Genomic DNA, 21,784 nt, shown 5'->3' with positions numbered 1-21,784 from the left:
GAACTGGATGGACTTGTGTCTTTTTTCAACCTGACTATGTAACTATGTAACCACTTAAGGACAGGGCCTATTTTTCAGACTTGGTGATTACAAGTTAAAATCTGTTTTCTTTTATAGAAAATTAATTAAAACCCCCAAACATTATATTTTTTTCAGACACCCTTGAGAATAAAATGGCAGTCGTTGCAGTGTTGCGCAGCGGTCTTGCAAGCTTACAACTTTTTTTGAATTAAAAAATAAGACAACAGTTAAGTTAGCCCAATTGTTTTTTGTGTTGTAAAAGAATATTTTAATGCTAAGTAAATTGATACCCAACATGTCACTCTTCAAAATTGCGCCCCCTCGTGGAATGGTGACAAACTTTGACCCTTAAAAATCTCCATAGGCAACGTTTAAAAATTTGTACAGGTTACCAGTTTTAAGTTACAGAAAAGATCTAGTGCTAGAATTACTGCTCTCGCTCTAACAATTGCGGTGATACCTCTCGTGTGGTTTGAACACAGTTTTCATATGCGTTCGTGTCAGAAACCATGAATCAGACCGAGATGGAAGTAAATGAATTCACACTTATTTATTAAATACAAATAAAAAGGTAAATAGAGAAAGCGTAGTAAAAGCATAGCCAGAGTCCAGTAACAGGATCGAGTAGTCAGCCAGTCCAGAGTTCAATAACCAGATCAGGTAATCAGCCAGGCCAGAAGTCAGGGATCCAAGTAGAGCAACAGCAAGCAGGATAAGTAGCCAGAAGGGATGTCAGCAAGCCAGTCTGAACAGAACCGCAGGAAATGGTTTCTTGTGATGTGACCAAGGTGAAAGCAGATATGAAGTGAGCTGGACAGCTTTTTTTTTTATATATATATTAGAACGGTTGTTTTTTTAATAACCTCAAGTTCCAAAAAAGAAAAGGATAGTCATTTATATTGTGCTATTTCACTTTCTTTTTTTTTTTTTTTATATATCAACCAGGTTTATTTCGATTGCAGTGTATACATGGTATATTGTACATTTGCAAGTATGGTACATATCATACAAATCCTCAAATGCCAATTGTATCACCATCACAGATCTTCGATATCACATCATGTTTTATGCATGAAATAAAGCGAAAAGGTACCTTGTGTCAGCGTTTTGGGTTGCTTCACTACCCATGGGCTGGAAGATCTACGTGTCATTTACATTGCTATGTGTAGTACAAAAATCAGCTTATGAACAAGTGCTAGACTCCTGCAGCCACCTGTCCCAGATTTTATAGTATTCCTCAGGACATCCTCTATTGGCGTATATACATTTTTTGTTTTGGAGGGTGTTGTTTATTTTTGCTTTCCATTCTGCAATGCTGGGGGGACAAGTCCTCATCCATTTCTTAGCTATTGTCTTTCGTGCTATGAATGGCGTCTCATGTAGAAATGTCTTTGTGTTCCTGTCGGTCGAGTCCGGCAAGAGTCCTAGAAGGCACATTTTTGGAGAGCCCATGTCATGGAGGAATCTTATTATCTGTGTCCAGAGTCCCTGCACTTTGTGGCATGACCACAATAAGGGAATGAAAGTTCCTGTCTCCCCTCCACACATTTGGCACAAAGTGGACTGGAAGTTTCTGTACCTGGCAACCCTGAGGGGGGAAAGGTATGCTTGATGGATTATGTAAATTTGGGTCAGTCTGTCTGAAAGTTTTGGCGAAGCCGCTTTACAGAATTCCAGAGCTTTCTCCCATTCCCCGTCCTCAATAGGTCCCACTGCCCTTTCCCAGCGAGGCTTAAGGCCATAAGCTATATTAGTTGCTACTGGGGTGGAGAGTAGGTTGTAGAAGGCTGAAATTCGTTTTTGAGGATCTGTGTTTTTGATGATTGCCATGGTGACATTTCAAGTGGGCTTGGGGGGGGGGGGGGCAATGGGAATTGAGTACGGGTTGCATGTTTGACTTGCAGATATCTGAAGAACATATGAGTAGGAAGATTGTACTCCTCTTTGAGTGTGTGGAAGGTTTTTAGAGTCCCATTTGTAAGTAAATGATGGATAGAAAGAGAGATAGAAGATTCCATAGGTGGATCAGCAATCTATATCAAGGATTTGCCAGAATTCAAGTAGGGTCTTGTTGTGCCATAATGGGGTGAAGTCGTTATGTTGGGGAATCTCTAGTTTAGCGGAGGCAATGTCCCATATGCATCTGTATTGATGCAGTAGGGCCATCTCACCAGTCCTCAAACCAGTATTTCCGGTGCCTATTTTTATTGCATAAATAGGGTCTTTAGTGTATCTGGCCCACTTGGGGCACATTAGCTGGAGTAATCTCTCCATGTCTGTCTTGTCAATGTGGTATAGTTGTGATAATTGGGACGAAATATAGTATAGGTTGAAATCCGGCAATGCCATACCTCCCAGGTCAGGTTTTTTTTTTTTTGTGTGTCTGCCATGCCAGTTTGTGTCTGTTACAAAAGGTTTAAGGAGGGCTTCTAGAGTCATGAAGTATTTCAAAGGTAAGTATGTTGGGGAGTGCCATATAACATATAATACTTTGGGAAGTAGAACCATTTTAATTAGGTTTATTCGGCCCCATGTGGCAGGCGAGCCCAGGTCCTCAGCATAGTTTTCACATAGGATATAAGGGGTTCAATATTTAGATGTACAAAGTCTGTCGACATTCTGGATACATGTATCCCGAGATATTGATGGTACCAACTCTTTGGAGTGGCAAACTGGCCTGTGACTCGGTTGGTGGAAAACTGTCTATTGGTAATATTTGCGATTTTTCCCAGTTAATTATTAAGCCAGAGAAGGTCCCAAATTGTTCAATTGTTTGTAGTGCCACACGCAAGGAGGATCCCGGGTCTGCCAGGTATAAGAAGGTATCATCCGCGTACATACTGATTTTTTTCAATCCGATTACTGGAGCATAGTCCCAGATGGATATGGTTAGCGTCTCAGCAGCCAGGGCGTATAACAACAGCGAGAGAGGGCAGCCCTGCCTTGTGCCCCTGATGAGGTCAAACTGCTCTGAGGGCCATCCGTTCGCCATCACCCTGGCTGTGGGTGACTGATACAACAGTTGCACCCATTTAATAAATTTAGGGCCAAAGCCATACCCCTCCAGACATTTCCACAAGTACTCCCATTCCACTGAGTCAAAGGCTTTTGCCGTGTCCAAAGTCACCACCACCCGAGATCCTGCTTCCATGTGTGTAGCCTGTAGGTTAATGAACAATTTGCGTAGGTTAAAGGATGTGTTGCGACCCGGCATGAATCCCGCCTGGTCGACATGTATTAAAGAGAGGATAACTTTGTTCAATCTCAAGGATAGTACCTTGGCGAGAACTTTTATGTCTACTTGGAGTAGGGAGATTGGGCGATATCATTCCGGACATCCCGGGTCTTTCCCCTGTTTGGGAATGAGCACTGATACTGCTTCTCTCATGGATGGTGGTAAGGAAAAGGTTTCGAACAGGTGGTTGTATAGCGTGAGTAGCTTCGGGGTAAGAAGTTCACTGTACTGGGAGTAAAACTCGATTGGAAGACCGTCCGAACCAGGGGGATTTGGATCTGGCAAAACTGGCTATAGCCGTGGCTATTTCGTCTGTAGTGAGGGGCGCCTCAAGAAGGTCAAGCTAGTCTGTCGTCAGTTAAGGGAGGGTAATGCTATGTAAGAAAGCCGTTCTCTGGTCCGTTGGGTCTGTAGTCGTTTTGTATAAATCTGCAAAGAAGTCTCTAAATCTAGCAGTTATGCTTTGTGGATCTGTTATCTGATGGCCCTCCGGTCCATGTAGCGTGATGACCACTGGGGGTCTATCCTCACTATGTACCAGGTAGGCCAACAGCTTGCCTGCCTTTTCTCCATGCTCAAAGAATTTCTGCTTTGTGAAAAACAGTTTTTGTCTGGCATTTGTAAACTGAAGTTGAGTTGCCACTCTGGATTGCAGCTTGAGTCGAGCTGCTATCTCTGGGGTAGGATTAATGGCATATTCCCATTCCGTGGAGGTTAGTTCTGCTAGTGCCCTGTCAAAGATATCTGCGGATTTTGTCTTAATTGCATTTATGTGAGTGGTAAGGGTCGTGCGCGTGTATAGTTTGAATGAGTCCCAAATCGCCGCAATAGAGGCAGTTTGGTTGTTTTCCGTGAAGTATTGTTTCCATAGGTTCGGGAGCTCGTCATCATCCGGTAGCAGGGACAACCAAAATGGGTTTAGGCGCCAAGGCTTTGGGGGTTTACCAGTGGGGATGCTCAGTGACGTCCAGTATGGGCTGTGATCAGATAGTCTTGGGCAAAAGGCTGTTTCTAATATCCGTGGCGTTAGGGTACTTGATACAAGAATAAAGTCAATGCGGGACATGGAGTTGTGGGAAGATGAAAAGCAGGAATAGGCCTTTGCAAGAGGAAATTTGTAACGCCAAGTGTCTATTAAGTGGAAAGTGGAGGTCAGTTTAGAGATATTTGTCTCCCTGGTAACTGTATCCGTCCCCTGTGTAGTCTGGAGTCTATCTAATGCCGGCCGGAGGGTGGTATTGAAGTCTCCCATCCAGATCACTGGTATTGTGGGATGTCGGGTCATAAGGGTGAGTCCCTTGATCACGGTCATACTGAATGGGGGTGTATGTAAAAGGCCATGAGGAGAAACTGCTCGTCATATAATTGGCATGGAGAAACACATATCTGCCCTGAGGGTCTGTAATTACTTCACATAGCTCAAAGTGCACCGATTTGGCAATTAATATTGAGACACCTCTGGCGTGGGTAGTGTGCGTGGAATGGTATGCCCACCCCACCCACGGGCAGCGGAGGGACATCTGTAGCCTCCCTTCTACATGGGTCTCCACCAATGCCACCACATCTGCCCTCTGTTTCTTTAGGAATGAGAGGGCTGCCGAGCATTTAACCTTCTCACGTAGGCCCCTCCCATTCCACGTCAGGAATTTTATAGATGTCATAGCATATCTTGTGAAAAATAACACCACGGATCGTCCATTAAAGCGTCATGGAGTATCCAGAACACGAGTAGCATTAGAAACTGGCATAGATCGTACCATGCATGTGATAACCATTTAGGAGACATACCTGTTGTCGTGGTCCCCTCTTGCAATAATACATGTGCACTGAGATATTGAGAAAATAACAGTATAACGTTCCCCTCCCCCCTCCCCACCCTACACCTACCCCCACATGTGCGGGCCTCATTCCTCGACAGTTGTAAACTAACTTCCCTTCCATAGCTTTGGTGATGGTGAACTCCAGGGTTCGGTGAAGCTGAACTTCGCTGCATCTTAGGGGCTAATGGGAAACATTATACAGTAGGGCCGAGGTACATTTATCACCACATCAAGCACCCCTTCAGCACCTGTACATTTTCCCATAGTCCGTTCCTGAGGCACCATATGCACATTTAAAAATTGCAAAAACAACTGTTGAACAACCTTCTCCCCCCTCCCCACCTTACACCTACCCCAACTTGTGTAGGCATTATCCCTTAACAACTCTGAACTGCCATCTGGGAAAAACAGTAACTGCGCATCTAAGACGAAGATGAGGAACAGTTTTAGTCGCTGGATCATAGTGGTTCTGGGCCCGCCACCGCAAAGGAGGATGAAAATGGGGCCTAGTTGCCCGTCCTCGCAAGTTGGTATAAAAAGGAGGCAGCACAGCCCAGATCCATTGTTCATCTACAGAGTCATGGTTCCCAGTGGTTAATGGGGCATAAATTCGCTGCACTATGCATGCGGCTTGTAAGACCAATACACCTCCGAAGCTCCGTGTGACGGATAAGATCAGGGGTATGAAAAAAAAAAGACTCCCATGAGGGGAGCAATGAAATATACAGTGGTGTGAAAAAGTGTTTGCCCCTTCCTCATTTCCTGTTCCTTTGCATGTTTGTCACACTTAAGTGTTTCGGAACATCAAACCAATTTAAACAATAGTCAAGGACAACACAAGTAAACACAAAATGCAATTTGTAAATGAAGGTGTTTATTATTAAAGGTGAAAAAAAATCCAAAACATCATGGCCCTGTGTGAAAAAGTGATTGCCCCCTTGTTAAAACATACTATAACAGTGGTTGTCCACACCTGAGTTCAATTTCTATAGCCACACCCAGGCCTGATTATTGCCACACCTGTTCACAATCAAGGCATCACTTAAATAGGAGCTGCTTGACACAGTAAGGTCCACCAGAAGATCCTTAAAAGCTACACATTATACCGAGACCCAAAGAAATTCAGGAACAATTGAGAAAGAAAGTAATTGAGATCTATCAGTCTGGAAAGGGTTATAAAGCCATTTCCAAAGCTTTGGGAATCCAGTGAACCACAGTGAGAGCCATTATCCACAAATGGCGAAGACACGGAACAGTGGTGAACCTTCCCAGGAGTGGCCGGCCGCCCAAAATTACCCCAAGAGCGCAGCGACAACTCATCCAAGAGGTCACAAAAGACCCCACAACAACGTCCAAGGAACTGCAGGCCTCACTTGCCTCAGTTAAGGTCAGCGTTCATGCCTCCACCATCAGGAAAAGACTGGGCAAAAATGGCCTGCATGGCAGAGTTCCAAGGAGAAAACCACTGCTGAGCAAAAAGAACATCAAAGCTCGTCTCAAATTCTCCACAACACATCTTGATGATCCCCAAGACTTTTGGGACAACATTCTGTGGACCGATGAGACAAAAGTGGAACTCTTTGGAAGTTGTGTGTCCAAGTATATCTGGCGTAGAAGGAACACTGCATTTCATAAAAAGAACATTATACCAACAGTAAAATATGGTGGTGGTAATGTGATGGTCTGGGGCTGTTTTGCTGCTTCAGGACCTGGAAGACTTGCTGTGATAAAAGGAACTATGAATTCTGGCGTCTACCAAGAGATCCTGAAGGAGAATGTCCGACCATCTGTTCGTGTACTCAAGCTGAAACGAACTTGGGTTCTGCAGCAGGACAATGATCCTAAACACACCAGCAAGTCCACCACCGAATGGCTGAAGAAAAACAAAATGAAGACTTTGGAGTGGCCTAGCCAAAGTCCTGACCTGAATCCTATTGAGATGTTGTGGTATGACCTTAAAAAGGCCGTTCATGCTCGAAAACCCTCTAATGTAACTGAATTAGGACAATTCTGCAAAGATGAGTGGGCCAAAATTCCTCCAGGACGCTGTAAAAGCCTCATTGCACGTTATCGCAAACGCTTGGTTGCAGTTGTTGCTGCTAAGGGTGGCCCAACCAGTTATTAGGTTTAGGGGGCAATCACTTTTTCACACAGGGCCATGATGGTTTGGATTTTTTTTTCACCTTTAATAATAAACACCTTCATTTACAAATTGCATTTTGTGTTTACTTGTGTTGTCCTTGACTATTGTTTAAATTGGTTTGATGTTCCGAAACACTTAAGTGTGACAAACATGCAAAGGAACAGGAAATGAGGAAGGGGGCAAACACTTTTTCACACCACTGTAGCAAGTCCACTCTAAACATCCAAAAGAAAAAGGGGAAACAATTTTGTGGCCAGGGTAATTAGGGAGGCCGAGTGGCGGCAGAAACATGAAGCAAGATGATCTGACCATACCGTTCACTAGATGTGTGGTCGGTATCTCCCGTCGTGTGCAGGCCCACGTTCCAACCATGAGATGACTTCACGAGGATCCTCAAAGAATGACACTCGGCCATCATGTTCCACTCTCAGGCGTGCAGGGAAGAGCATGGTATACTTCAGGTGATGGTCGCGCAGTCTGCGTTTGGCCTCCATGAAGCCCTGTCGACGTTTCTGTAAGTCAGGAAATATTGCCACCTTTACGTTTCCCACCAGGATGTTACCTCTCTCTCTCTCGCAAGCCGCAACGCGGCATCTCGATCTTTGTAGTTTAAAAGCTTTGCAATAAATGTACGTGGGGAGCCCCCTGAGGAGGGGGTTTAGCGGGCATCCTATGCGCCCTCTCCACCACCAGCACAGGGGAGAAGGCCTCCCGACCGTAGGTGGCTACCAGTAGCTGTTGCAGGAACGATGTTGGGTCTTTGCCCTCCGCTCCCTCCGGGAGACCGATGAAGCGGAGATTACACCTCCTCAGACGATTTTCCATGTCGTCTTGCTTGGCGAGCAGCTGGTTAATCTGTCTCTGCATGTGTTCAGATCCGGCCTGCAATGGCGGGAGGACGTCTTCAACCGCGCTGATGTGGGTTACTGTCTGTGACCCGGTCGCGGATTTTCTGAAAATGTGTTTAATCAAAGACACGTCCACCTTAACCCCCTCAATCTGGGCGGTGAGGGACGTCCTGCAGAGTGTGATCGCTTCCAGTAGTTTCTCCGTGTCTCCCCGCCCTCGCTCTCCTCCTATCCTCTCAGCACTGCTATCTTCCTCCTGCTCCTGACTCCTCCCTTGTCCTGGATCTGTCTTTATAAACTGTAAAAAAATAAATAAAAATACTGACACCGTCCACGCCTCATCAGTGCTGCATATAAGTGCCACTGTCACATGACATTAAAAAAGTATATGTAATTGATATTGGTAAGTACTTGGGAAAAAAAAGTATCGTTACTTGTACTCGGTCTTGGTATCAACCCTAATTGTGACCATCAAAATCTAAGACCGGAAGCTAAATTTATAGGCTTAGGGAAACTTTATTTGAGAAAAAAAAATACCCCCCTCTGTGATCTATGTAGAGTGCAAGGATTTTAACAAACTTTGTTGCAGACTCCTACCTTTTGTTATTCTGTACACCATCTGTGTGCAGGTAGCCATATTGCATTGCATTTTACCGAAAAAATTACAGCGCTGCAGTTTGAAAAGCAAAGGTAATATTTAACAACATTCAATTACAATATGACTTGAGTCACAATTATATACACTATATTTTTTGTTTGCTACCCTTTAAGGCAATGACACTCCCTGAACTGAAGTTTTAAGCTTCAAAGCTTTAATTTGATTAAATTGATTCTTCTATAATGACATGCATTTTTTTATAAGTCTGTTTGGATGACTGTAGAAGAAAAATGTCTCCCACCCTCTCCAATGCCCATGGGAATGTGTTTTTCATGGTCAAGGCCTTCCAGTCCTACATGGAAGTGACTTCACCACTGCTTGTTGTCAACAAATGGACATTGGCCATTGTCCAACAAATGGACAACAAAAGAAACATCAGGACAAGATAGGTTCTCGGGCTGCTTTAGCTGACTAAAGACAATGGATGCTGACAGGTTTTGATCCCTTCTGGATATTTTATTATGCATTAAATTCAAGAGGTGGGTTTGTATTTGAAGGAAGGGTTGGTTTCACTCATTTTCTTTATTATACATCAGGGGATACAGAGTGACCACATTAATCCTTAAGTTGTGCGCCATTTGTAGATGACTAGACACTGTCCAAAAAAGACAGCAATCCTCCCTTACAATAACCCCTTCTATAAAGAAAGTTCAGTTTTTTCACCAGTGTCTGAAGGTGATGGTCACAGGTGTGTAGCTCTCTGCACAAACACTGGCATGTGCTCAAAATAGGTCCAGTAGGAATCCAATGTTTGCTTAAATGCTCAAATGAGTAGTACCCAGGCCCCACCGTGGTGGAAGATGTCGACATTCAGGGATTACCTGAAACACAACCATTCAGTGCTGGACCCTGCATATACGTAACTTTGCGCAGTAATACCTGACCAAGTTGTTTTCAGTAGGGTGCTATAAAGGGCAATAAATCCCTAGAAAGGTAGATTGGGTCCCTGACGATCCTCAGTGATCTTGCCCACTGCAAAGGGTGAAGATCAGTTGATGGGTTATTACCTGCTGGTCTCTGGCTGCAGGAAGTATCCCTGGGCCTTTTATCTCCTTTTCCTTGCTATGCTGCATAGTGGGGCCTGTATACAAGCTTTGGGGAGTGTGCTAGTGTTGCATGTTTTTCTGAAGTCAGGCGCTTTTGACATTGCAGGAGGGCTCCAAACAGCAGTTTTATATACAAGAGACAGCCAACATGTATTGCAGTCCTTGCTGTGGAGCACCTTTCATTCTGAGGCACAGTGGAAAGGGGTAACTGGTAGCTGGGGGAAGGGTGTGGAAGTATTCTGTTATAGCCTTACACTTGCTTCCCTGTGAAAGTGTCTTCTTAGCTTATTGGGACCTCCAGTTTTTCTGGCACAGGTCAGCAAGCTAAAGTCTTCACAAAAGCAGGGAGTTGGGAGCACAGCTGGTAAAGGTGCATGGGTGCCATGTCAGGTCTTGAGGACACTGTACATAGTCCTCCTGTAAATTTTCCCTGACAAGTTAGGGGTGAAGGATAGATCATAGCTCCTACATTTGTCTGGTTGTGTGGCTACTGCAGGGACATCATCATCATCATCCCTTACGTAGGGATTTTGCCTCTATAGGGCATGACAGTTAGAAGCCCTTTCCCGGTTATACTCTCCTGTTATATAAGAGTAATTAGTGGACATGGATGATGAGGTAGATGAGGCCAAACTTGAAGAGGGACCGATGGTATATACCCAGTTGTGGGGAGTCTGAATCTGAGCAAGTTCAGATTCATGGTGTCTCTCATGGTTATAGATCTTTGGTAAATTCTCTGTCAGAGATAGTTCACACTGCTTTAAATCTGACACTTCTTGAGACCTCCTCTGCAAAGTGTTAATCTCTGGGTTTGTGGGGGTCCTTGTGAAGTTCCCCTTCTTCTCCCTTACACCCGTATTAGAGGAGTTAGTATTTGCCTAATGGGTTCACCCTTATAGAGTGTGGTTTCTCCTAAAAGGTTCACACAGCTGTATCCAACAGAGGAAAAAATCCACTGGGAGCTGGAATATGCTTGGCACTGGCCTGTCCACAAAGGTCTCCATCCCCTGTGGTCCCTGCAGTAGCTTGGCATGTGCTTGTGCCTCCCCTCTGTCACAGTTTTTCCAGACACAGGTGAATAACTTCACCAGCAGGGCAGCTACTGAGGTCTAGTCAGGTAGTCTTGCTAAACAGCTAGTTAGATTACTTCTGCCTCTCTGTGTTGGTGGATGCCTTGAAGGATTCCATTTAGCAGATCTTGCACTTGGACATTGTCCATCCATATGTGCAGGACTTTATGGCTAAAAAATTTGGTCTGCAATGTTACCCTGCAAGAATCTGTCAGGCTTGTTTGTTTTTTCCTTCCATGGGGAACATCTGAGACACAGCTGGATCAGCATATCCAAAATATTTTTTAGGAGGTAAGAGTTTGTTTTTTACCTGTCAGGAAGAAGAGTAAGCATTTGTCTCAGAGGGCAGCAACTTTTTTTTTTTTTTTTTTAGGATCTGCACCCCCTAGACCAGGGGTAGGGAATCTCGTCTCTCCAGCTCTTTTGTAACTACAAATCCCATCATGCCTCTGCCTTTAGGAGTCATGCCTGTGATTGTTAGGGTTTTGCAATTTCTCATGGGACTTATAGTTTCAAAACAGCTGGAGAGCCGAGATTCCCTACCCCTGCCCTAGACAGTATTTTCGGTCCTTGCAGATCTCTGCCTCGACAGGGAAACCTTAGGGTCAATTTTATAAGATGACCTGGATCCCAAAGCCAGCAGATTCTAAATCTCCCTCTCTATGAAGGGGTACTCCCACTTGCTTGAATGGGAAGACGGGTGCTGGGATTTGCAGGGGTATGGCAGGAGGAAGTGGCAGGTGAGTAGGCCCGTTGCACGATCTTTCAGGGTTGGTGTTTTACGAGAGTTCCCTCCACCACATTTTAAATGTCTTTGAATCCGCAAGAAGAGGTTGTTGCCGTTTCAGGCTCTCGAGCACCTGTTTTCACAAGGACTGATTATACTAGTTCCAGAGGCCAAAATGTTTCTCAGGTTTTTCTTGAGTCTCTTTAATATCCCAAATCCAACTGGCAATGTATGATTAATATTGGACTTGGAGGATCTCAATAAGTTCTGCGTGTTCAGCAGTTCTGGGTAGTGGTGGCGTGACTTCACCCAGGGGATTTCCTGGCATTGGTGGGTATAATGGATCTGCGTGTCCAAATTTTTTCTTCTCACCAGTTAAGGACCAGTAGTTTTTTGTGGTCTTGCCTTTTGGGCCCCCTCAGATCTTCAGGGCAATTTGGTCCCTGAAGACTTCAGGGGGTACCCATTCTGGGTTACCTGGATGATCTATTGCTTAGAGGGTAATCGGTTCATTACTGGAACACAATGTTATTATTGCAGTTAGACCAATGCAGCTGTCATTGGTTCCAACCCAGAGACTGGAATATATGGGCTTGATCTGGTAAACAGTCAACATTTTCTTTCTTTTGACAGGGAAGTGTGTAGCCCTGAGAAATCAGGGGACGAGAAGGCGGAGCCTAGCCGAGAGGTAATGCTGGCTTAGAGCTCCATTCTCAGCAGGACAACGGAGCCATATAACGGCGGAGGTAACTTGACCCTCCGCATATATATCATACCAAGCGGTAGATAAATATCCCTACCTTACATTGGTGACATTTGGGGGGGGTCAGAGGAGACTCATGAGGCAGAAAATTAACAAGAAAGCGCCGCCTCACACACACTGCAGTATGGCACTGAAACCCTCCCCCTCTGAGGGGAGACACAGTGAGGAGAACAGACAGACAGCCCCTTCTGCTGCTTTACATAAAGATGTTCTCTCATTAAAAGCACATAGTCTCTCTAACCAAATACCTGAGAAAAATATGTCAGTTCTGGAGAATTTAGAACTTTCCACACAAAAAGAATTATCCCCTCCTGTAACGCTGAAACAAATAGAAAATCTGCTTCAAAAATCACTAAAAACCACTGCAGATATCATCACCACAAGCCTTACCAAAGAAATTAGAATACTTGGTCAGCGTACATCAGCACTGGAAATTAAAGCAGACGATCTGGAAAATTATACATCTAATATTGCCTCAGAAATTGATTTTCTTAACCACTTGCTTACTGGGCACTTAAACACCCTTCCTGACCAGACCAATTTTCAGCTTTTGGTGCTCTCACACTTTGAATGACAATTACTCAGTCATGCAACACTGTACCCAAATGAATTTTGTGTCCTTTTTTTCCCACAAATAGAGCTTTCTTTTGGTGGTATTTGATCACCTCTGGGGTTTTTATTTTTTACGCTATAAATGAAAAAATACGCATATTTCTTTGTTTCTGTGATAAAATTTTGCAAATTATAATTTTTTTTCATAAATTTTGGCCACAATTTATACTGCTACATATCTTTGGTAAAAATAACCCAAATTAGTGGATATTATTTGGTCTTTGTGAAAGTTAGAGAGTCTACAAGCTGTGGTGCGAATCGCACAAAACTGATCACACCTGATTTACTGGTGGCCTATCTCATTTCTTGCGACCCGAACAAGTCAGGAAAGTACAAATACCCCCCAAATGACCCCTTTTTTGAAAGTAGACATTCCAAGGTATTTACTAAGATGCATGGTGAGGTTTTTGATGTTGTCATCTTTTTTTCCCACAATTCTTTGCAAAATGAAGATTTTTTTTTTTTTTTTTTTTTTTCCTCACAAAATTTTCAATGTAATAGGTTATTTCTCTCACATGGCATGTGTATACCACAAATGACACCCCAAAATACGTTCTGCTACTCCTTCTGAGTATTACGATACCAAATGTGTGAGACTTTTACACAGCCTGGCCACATACAGAGGCCCAATATTGAAATAGCACCATCAGGCGTTCTAGGAGCATAAATTACACATTTCATTTCTCAACCACCTATTACATTTTTGAAGGCCCTGGAGCACCAGAACAATGGAAATGCCCACAAAGTGACCCCATTTTGGAAAGCTAACACCCCAACGTATAATCTATGAGGCATAATGAGTCGTTTGAATGGTTCATTTTTTTTCCAGAAGTTTGGGGAAAATGTGGGAAAAAAATTAAAACGCATTTTTTTTACGCAAAGTTGTCCATTTATAAGATATTTCCAACACATAGCATGTACATAGCAAAAATGACACCCCAAAATACGTTCTACTACTCCTGAGTATAACGATACCAAATGTGTGAGACTTTTACACAGCCTGACCACATACAAAGGCCCAATATTGAAATAGCACCATCAGGTGTTCTAGGAGCATAAATTACACATCTTATTTCTCAACCACCTATTACAGTTTTGAAGGCCCTGGAGCACCAGGACAATCGAAATGCCCACAAAGTGACCCCACGTGGCACTGACAACACGTGGCACTGACGACACGTGGCACTGACAGATGGCACTGGAGGCAGATGGGGCTGACAGATGGGGCTGGCTATTTGCTCTGGCAAATGGCACTGGCGGCACTGGGGCTGGCAGGTGGCACTGGGGCTGGCAGGTGGCACTGGTGCTGGCAGGTGGCACTGGCGGCACTGGGGCTGACGGCACTGGGGCTGACAGATGGCGCTGGCAGGTGGCACTGGTGCTGGCAGGTGGCATTGGTGGCACTGGTGCTGGCAGGTGGCACTGGCGGCACTGGTGCTGGCAGGTGGCACTGGCGGCACTGGGGCTGACCGCACTGGGGCTGACGGATGGCGCTGGCAGGTGGCACTGACGGCACTGGGGCTGGCAGGTGGCACTGGCGGCACTGGGGCTGGCGGCACTGGGGCTGGCGGCACTGGGGCTGACGGATGGCGCTGGCAGGTGGCACTGGCGCTGGCAGGTGGCACTGGCAGGTGGCACTGGCGCTGGCGGCACTGGGGCTGACAGCAGGCACTGGCGCTGGCAGGTGGCACTGGCGGCACTGGGGCTGACGGCAGGCGCTGGCAGGTGGCACTGGCGCTGGCAGGTGGCACTACTGACAGATGGCACTGGGGCTGACAGATGGCACTGGGGCTGACAGATGGCACTGGGGCTGACTTACAGATCGCTCTCCCTCCTCACACGCTGTCTCTGTGTGAGGAGGGAGAGACACGGCAATGGGAGATGATCTCATATGTTTACATATGAGATCATCTCCCATTGGCAGCTGCGATCGCGCTGTGAATGGCCGCTTTGATTGGCCGTTCACGGCGATCTGTATTTGCCTGTCTCCGGGAGACACGGCGATTACAAAACTTCCGCGATGCGCGCCCCCGGCGGTGCGCATTGCGGAAGTAAACAGAAGGCCGTCCAGGGACGGCCAGGCGAAGGAAGCCGCCCGCTCTAAGGCCGTCATTCGGCTGTAGGGCGGGCGGGAGGTGGTTAAAGAGGAAAATGACATATTACAATCCAAATTGGAGGATTTCGAAAATCGTGCAAGACGCTCCAATATACGTATTAGAGGAATACCCGAATCTGTGACTGATTTAAACTGTGCTATTACTGCACTTTTTCAAGAATTACAACCAGCTATCCCACTAGAGCGTCTTGAAATGGACCGGGTTCATAGAGCCCTAGCAACAAAGAAAACAGATGGTCCTCCCCGTGACATTATCGCAAAATTGCATTTCTACCACACTAAGGAACTACTGCTAAATACAGCTAGAAATAAAGATCCCCTAATTTTCCAGGGTCATAAATATCAATTATTCACAGACCTCTCACAGATTACAGTCAACAAAAGAAGAACCCTGAAACCACTACTGCAAATATTACAGCGAAATGACATAATCTACCAATGGGGCTTTCCTTTCTCAGTGCGTTTTACTTTCCAAAGTCGCAAATATATGTGCCAACCAGCTAAGGACCTGCAAACTACTTTACAGAAACTAGGGATGATAAACACATCAAGAGATGCTGCGGACACTCGCCAAAAATCATCCTCATATGCTGATAGTCCCTCCTCTGCTTCCAGAAGAGAAGACGACTACAATCCACAGAAAAGAAGTCGCATACAATCTCCACCTCCAGATCTGGCTGACACTATGGACTGATAAACACTTGTACTGAGGCTACTATCTTGCCTTTTCAACAGAATGGCTACTGCCGAGTTTTTTCTCTGACTTCCAATCAATATTTTTATGATAATCTTATTTAAGAAATGTTCCTAATAATTTAGGCACCTTATTATAACTTTTTTCTCTCTCTCTTCTCTTCTTTGTTTCTGAGGTTGCCTTAATCTTACATTTTTATTTTTTGCTTGAAAAATGAAATTATATGATTGGCTCTTGGTGTCCTGCAGGGAAGTTACTTGCACCCTCTCTTGCTACCCTCAGCAGCTCGGTGCACACCAGGCAGTTGACAGTGGCTCATGTACCCTTGGAGGGAGAGATTTTCTCCTCCCAACGGACACATTAAGAACATAGATATGTTAAGATATATTTCAATATTGTATATTAATTGTATTTTCTTTTTCAGTCATTATCTCCTTTCCCTCCACCCCTATACTCTGGAGACAAATAATTTCTTATATGACACACGTTCTAACATAAACACCAACACATATTTACTTTTCCCAACTCCATGGCCCCATTAAACATCATATCATTAAATACTCAGGGACTAAACGTTCCACACAAACGCACTAAAGCCTTCTGCACATTTTCATCCAAGAAAGCACATATAGTTTGCCTCCAAGAGACTCATTTTGCGTCACAATCCACTCCCAAATTTTTCAGTAAAGACTACCCCCAAGTATACACAGCTTCGGCCTCCTCTAAAAAACGAGGCGTGCTTATAGCTTTCCATCGCAATACACCATTTTCACTAATGAAGGAAATCAAGGATCCAGAAGGTCGTTACTTGATTCTTAAAGGACACCTACTTGATACCGCTATCACCATTACATCATACTACGCTCCTAACAAAAATCCTATTTCTTTTCTTTCTCATTTATTTCAAACTATAGAACACCACAAAATAGGTACTACAATTCTATGTGGAGATTCTAATCAGACCATATTCCCATTTTTGGATAAATCACCAATCCCACAGTCACATACAGCAGACAAACAACTCTTATCAAAACTAATTACAAAACATAACCTAGTAGATACTTGGAGAGAATTGAATCCAACCAAGAGACAATACACACATTACTCGTTCCCTCATCGCTCATTCTCTAGGATAGACCATATATTTATGTCCATAAGGCTAATTCCAGAAATAATATCTACAAAAATTATTCCCATCCCATGGTCCCATCATAGTGCAGGCTACATTACTGTTGCCTCTATAATTCCAAAAAAAAAAGATCCAACATGGATATTAAGAGATTTCCTACTCAAAAATCCAGCTCATAAAAATATTGAAATTGCGCTCAAAGATTATATAAAATATAACTCCACACCTGACGTCTCTCCGACTACATTATGGGAAGCACACAAACCTGTTCTCCGTGGCATATGTCTACAGCAAGCAAACATATTCAACAGAGAGCGGAAAATCCTTTGTCAGACTTTAGAAACAAATTTCAATAAATGTCACACAGCATTCCAAAATAACCCTTCTTCTTTATCTAAAATAAATCTTGACAAAGCTAAATTGAAATTTGATCTATTCCTTACTAAAGGAGCGGATAAAACCATCAAGAGATCACAACACAATTTCTATATCAATGCGAATAAACCTCACACACTATTAGCCAGGGCATTAAAATCCTGCCAGAACCCAACGAAACCGATACGTCTGAAAATCTCTAGGGGGGTATACACAAATAATCCTTTAAAAATATTACAAAAATTCAAAACACAATTAAAAAATGTATACTCTTCTAATAATGAGTTGGACCCTTCTAGAGCAAATGATTTTTTCTCTCATATATCTCTACCGACACTATCTAAAACACAAATGGAAATGATGGAGGAACCAGTGTCAATTATAGAGGTATCTGAAGTTATCAAAAATCTGAAACTAAATAAAAGGCCAGGTCCTGATGGTTTTTCTGCGCTGTATTACAAAACGTTTGTAGACACCCTATCTCCAGTCTTGACAAACACTTTTAATTCCCTTTTGGAAGGTCATTCTTTTAGAAGAGAAACCCTAACTGCAATTATCTGTATGCTCCCTAAACCTCACACAGACGATTCAATATGGTCTAATTATCGCCCTATTTCGTTATTAAATTTGGACATAAAAATCTTAGCCAAAATTCTAGCTAACAGATTAAATACTATTATAGGCAATCTAATACATCGTGATCAAGTGGGCTTCATTCCATTAAGTCAAGCAGGAGATAATATTAGACGTGCAACACTCCTGTCACATGCCGCTAAAAAAAGACGCATTCCCACTTGTTTTCTTTCTTTAGATATTATGAAAGCTTTTGACACAGTATCTTGGTCATATATGAACTATACCCTTTCCAAATGGGCATTCGGCCCTCATCTTTTACGATGGATCTCTAGTTTGTATCAAGATCCCAAAGCTTATATCAGATATGCAGGGTACAAATCGGACGAGTTTAATATACTGAGGGGGACTCGTCAAGGATGTCCACTTTCGCCATTATTATTTGCTTTACTCATTGAACCTTTAGCACAAAGAATTAAGATGGAACCCACTATAACAGGTATTGAAATGGGTGGCTTTCATCATAAGCTCTGTTTATTCGCAGACGATATTCTCCTTTTTCTATCTTCTCCACATGTTTCGGCCCCAAATCTTATGGTTGTACTACAAGAATTCTCATTTATTTCGGGCCTTAAGGTCAATATTCAAAAATCTTCAGCATTAAACATTTCACTTGTCGAAAAAGATAAACAATCTTTACAAAATTCACTACCCTTTAAGTGGGTAGATCATAGCCTCCCATATCTGGGTGTGTAGTTTACTCCTAACCCCCCCCCCCCCCCCGATTTATTTGCAGCTAATTACCTAGCTCTATTTAAAAATATTACAAGGTCGTTATCTAATTGGTCATCAATGCCGATATCATGGTTTGGGAAAATCAATATCATAAAAATGTCTGTTCTTCCGAAATTTTTATATTTATTCAGAACTCTCCCGATTCATATTCCTGCATATTTTCTTAGGCTGATTCAACAAAAAGTAACAATTTACTTGGGGGAAAATAAAACCCAGACTTCACAAAAAAACATTGTTCTCCCCAAAGCTTTGGGTGGTTTGGGATTCCCAGACTTTAACATATATTATAAGGCAGCTCAATTATCTCAATTAACAAAATATCACTCTTCTACAGAGATTCCTTTATGGGTCCTCATTGAAGCTGTAGACTGTGATCCTCTTCCTATAAACAATATATTATGGTTACAACCTGCGGATCGTAAGTCTATAAATAACCCCATTTCTAAGCACTCTCTATCTATATGGGATAGGTATAGAAATTCACATGGTCTGCAATCTCCACAAAATCCGCTATTATCTTTTCACAAGAATCCAACTTTTTACCCAGCCTGGAAATATCCCAAAACCTTTAAAGCTTGGTCTAAGGCTGGTATCACTTGTCTATATAATTTAACTTCAACTACATCAATAAAATCAGTTACAGATCTATGTGAATTATATAAGCTTCCACAATCAGAAATATTCAGATATCTCCAAATCAAAGATTTTTATACTCCTCTTCTCAATTTAAATGTATACTTACATAATATTTCTCAATTTGAAAGATTTTTTCTCAAGGAACCACATGCTAAAGGTCGTATTACATCATTGTATACACAACTGATATCTAATTCTAATACTGTTATACCTAAATATGTGGCCAAGTGGGAAAAAGATTTGGATTGTACGATCGATTCTAGGTCTTGGTCCAACATATGGTCTTTCACAAAATCTTCCTCTATAAATATATTAGCGTCTGAATCATCATATAAAGTTCTCACACGCTGGTATTTGGTTCCTGCGAGAATCGCCAAATTCTCAACAGACAACACTGGCCTCTGCTTTCGTGGCTGTCCAGAAAAAGGTACCTATATACATACCTGGTGGCATTGCTCAATTGTACAATCATTTTGGAAAAAGATCTTTCTGATAATTACAAAATTTTTTGATCGTCCAATTTTTCCAGACCCAATTATAGCTCTCCTTAATTTAAAACCAGCCTTTCTGAATCAGAAACAATTCAAATTAGTTCTTACACTCCTGATAGCCGCAAAGCAGACTATAGCCAATGCGTGGAAAACAGATGTGGTGAATATTGCAGAAACCCAAACGTAGAATGAATCAATCTTTCATCCATGCTAAAATGGACGCTATAGATAAAAACCAGATGACAAAGTTTGATATCATATGGAAACCCTGGATTAAATATTATACGTCAGATAATATTGACAACCGAGTTTTATTGTTATGGTGATTAAGATTTTTTATAGAATTACAACATTAGATGATATATAAAACCTCCTCCGGAGAATTATTCCCTCCCCTTCCCCTCCTATATACCTTTTATGTTCTTCCCTTACTATATAATACTTACTATAAACATACTTTAGAAGTTATGGTCAAAACTTTAAAATCATATATTTTCTTTTAGACATTTATATTTTCTTGGGATTAAAATGTTTAAAAGTCAGCTATAAGAATGTTTTCAAATTCTAAAATATATAAGGCCATTTGTCATTCCCACGAGAATATATTGAAATTCTTCTTTGCTTTGTATCATCCGTACTTCAATATGTCTACTTTTTATTTCTGGTATCACATAATTTGTCTTATATTCTGTACATGTAATTTATTTTAACATAAAATAACATTTTTGAATGAGAAGAGAAATCAGGGGACTTTGCGCAGATCTGAGTTATTCCTCTGCATGAGGTTAGGGAAGGTGGTGGCCATCGTTTGAACTCTCTCTCTCTCTGAACTCCTGGATGTTTTCTGCAGCACCAGGCATGTTAGGGCCTCTGAACTGGTGGATGTCTCCCATGAGACTGGAGACAGGCAAGCTATTTCTCACCATATTGGGAAGGTTTTGATGACAAAATTCCAGCCTGATGGGCTGGGGAGGAGTTCTGGGCCACATTTCAGTGCTGGGGGATTGGTCTCTACAGAAAATGTTGTTACCCATCTATATACATGGAGCTTCGAGCAATCCAGTTGGAGCTTTGGCATTGGATGAAGAAGTTGAAGGGCCTTCTAGGGAGAGTCTGGTCAACTGGAGATGGACTGCCTAAAATAAGACCGGCCTGATTTAGTCCTGGGCAGAGTACCATGTTCCCGCCCTAGCTGCAGTTCACATTCCAGGAGTAGAGAACTGGCAGGCGGATTTTCTCCATCAGCAGTTATCGACGGGGACCCAAAGGTGTTTGAGATACATTTCGTCAGTGATAGAGCAGACCAGATGTGTATCTGCTAGCGTCCAGGCCTAATGCAAAGCTGACATGTTTGTCTCCAGAACCACGAAACCACAGGCTTTGGCAGTAAATGCCCTAATGCCTGATGTGGTGGTGCCAGTTCGCTCTGATATGTTTTTTACTTCATTACAGCTTGGCCTAGGAGAACATGGTATGCCAACATAGTAAGTATGACAGTAGACTGTTTATGGACAATTCCAGCTTGACCAGACAACCTGTTTCATGGTCTGGTCTGCCACTCTCCTCCTTTTTTTTTTTTTTTTTTTAATTCTTAATTTTAATTCTTAATTTAGAAGCTTTGCATTTAAAAATTATAGCACCCCCCACTTCTTTATCTATTCCTCCTCTGCTTTTCTTTTTTATTCCTTTATTAAAAATGTTATTACTTTTCCTATATATTGAAATGGAAAGCTAGCATTTTTGTGTTGCCTGATTCTTCAGGCATTGTGCCTTCTTGCTGTGTTCCACTTTTTATCCTTCCTAAAGGAAAAAAGAAGGGTCGTCTGGCTACTACAATAAGTCAACTACATCCCGTTGGATTTGTCAGCTAATCTTCCAAGCCTATGGCTTAAAGGGAAGGAATCCACCATTTTTGATGATAGCTCATTCTACCAGGAGTGTATAACATAATAAGAACATATTTACATACAGTATCTCACAAAAGTGAGTACACCACTTACATTTTTGTAAATAGTTTATTATATCTCTTCAT

At 42.8% G+C, this 21,784-nt stretch overlaps 1 protein-coding gene across 3 annotated transcripts in view; it reads left to right on the top strand.

Annotated features, from left to right (window-relative positions):
* Positions 1-21,784, top strand: part of MTR (5-methyltetrahydrofolate-homocysteine methyltransferase) — a 1,186,028-nt gene that overhangs the window by 1,104,276 nt on the left and 59,968 nt on the right. The gene's annotated exons all lie outside the window — the stretch shown is intronic.

This window comes from Lithobates pipiens, unplaced genomic scaffold, assembly GCF_037356315.1.
Source record: "Lithobates pipiens isolate NorthernLeopardFrog02 unplaced genomic scaffold, aLitPip1_a1.2 Scaffold_18, whole genome shotgun sequence".
Classification (NCBI taxonomy): domain Eukaryota; kingdom Metazoa; phylum Chordata; class Amphibia; order Anura; family Ranidae; genus Lithobates; species Lithobates pipiens.
The sequence above is the reverse complement of the archived record's forward strand: the minus strand, read 5'-3'. Positions and strand labels throughout refer to the sequence as shown.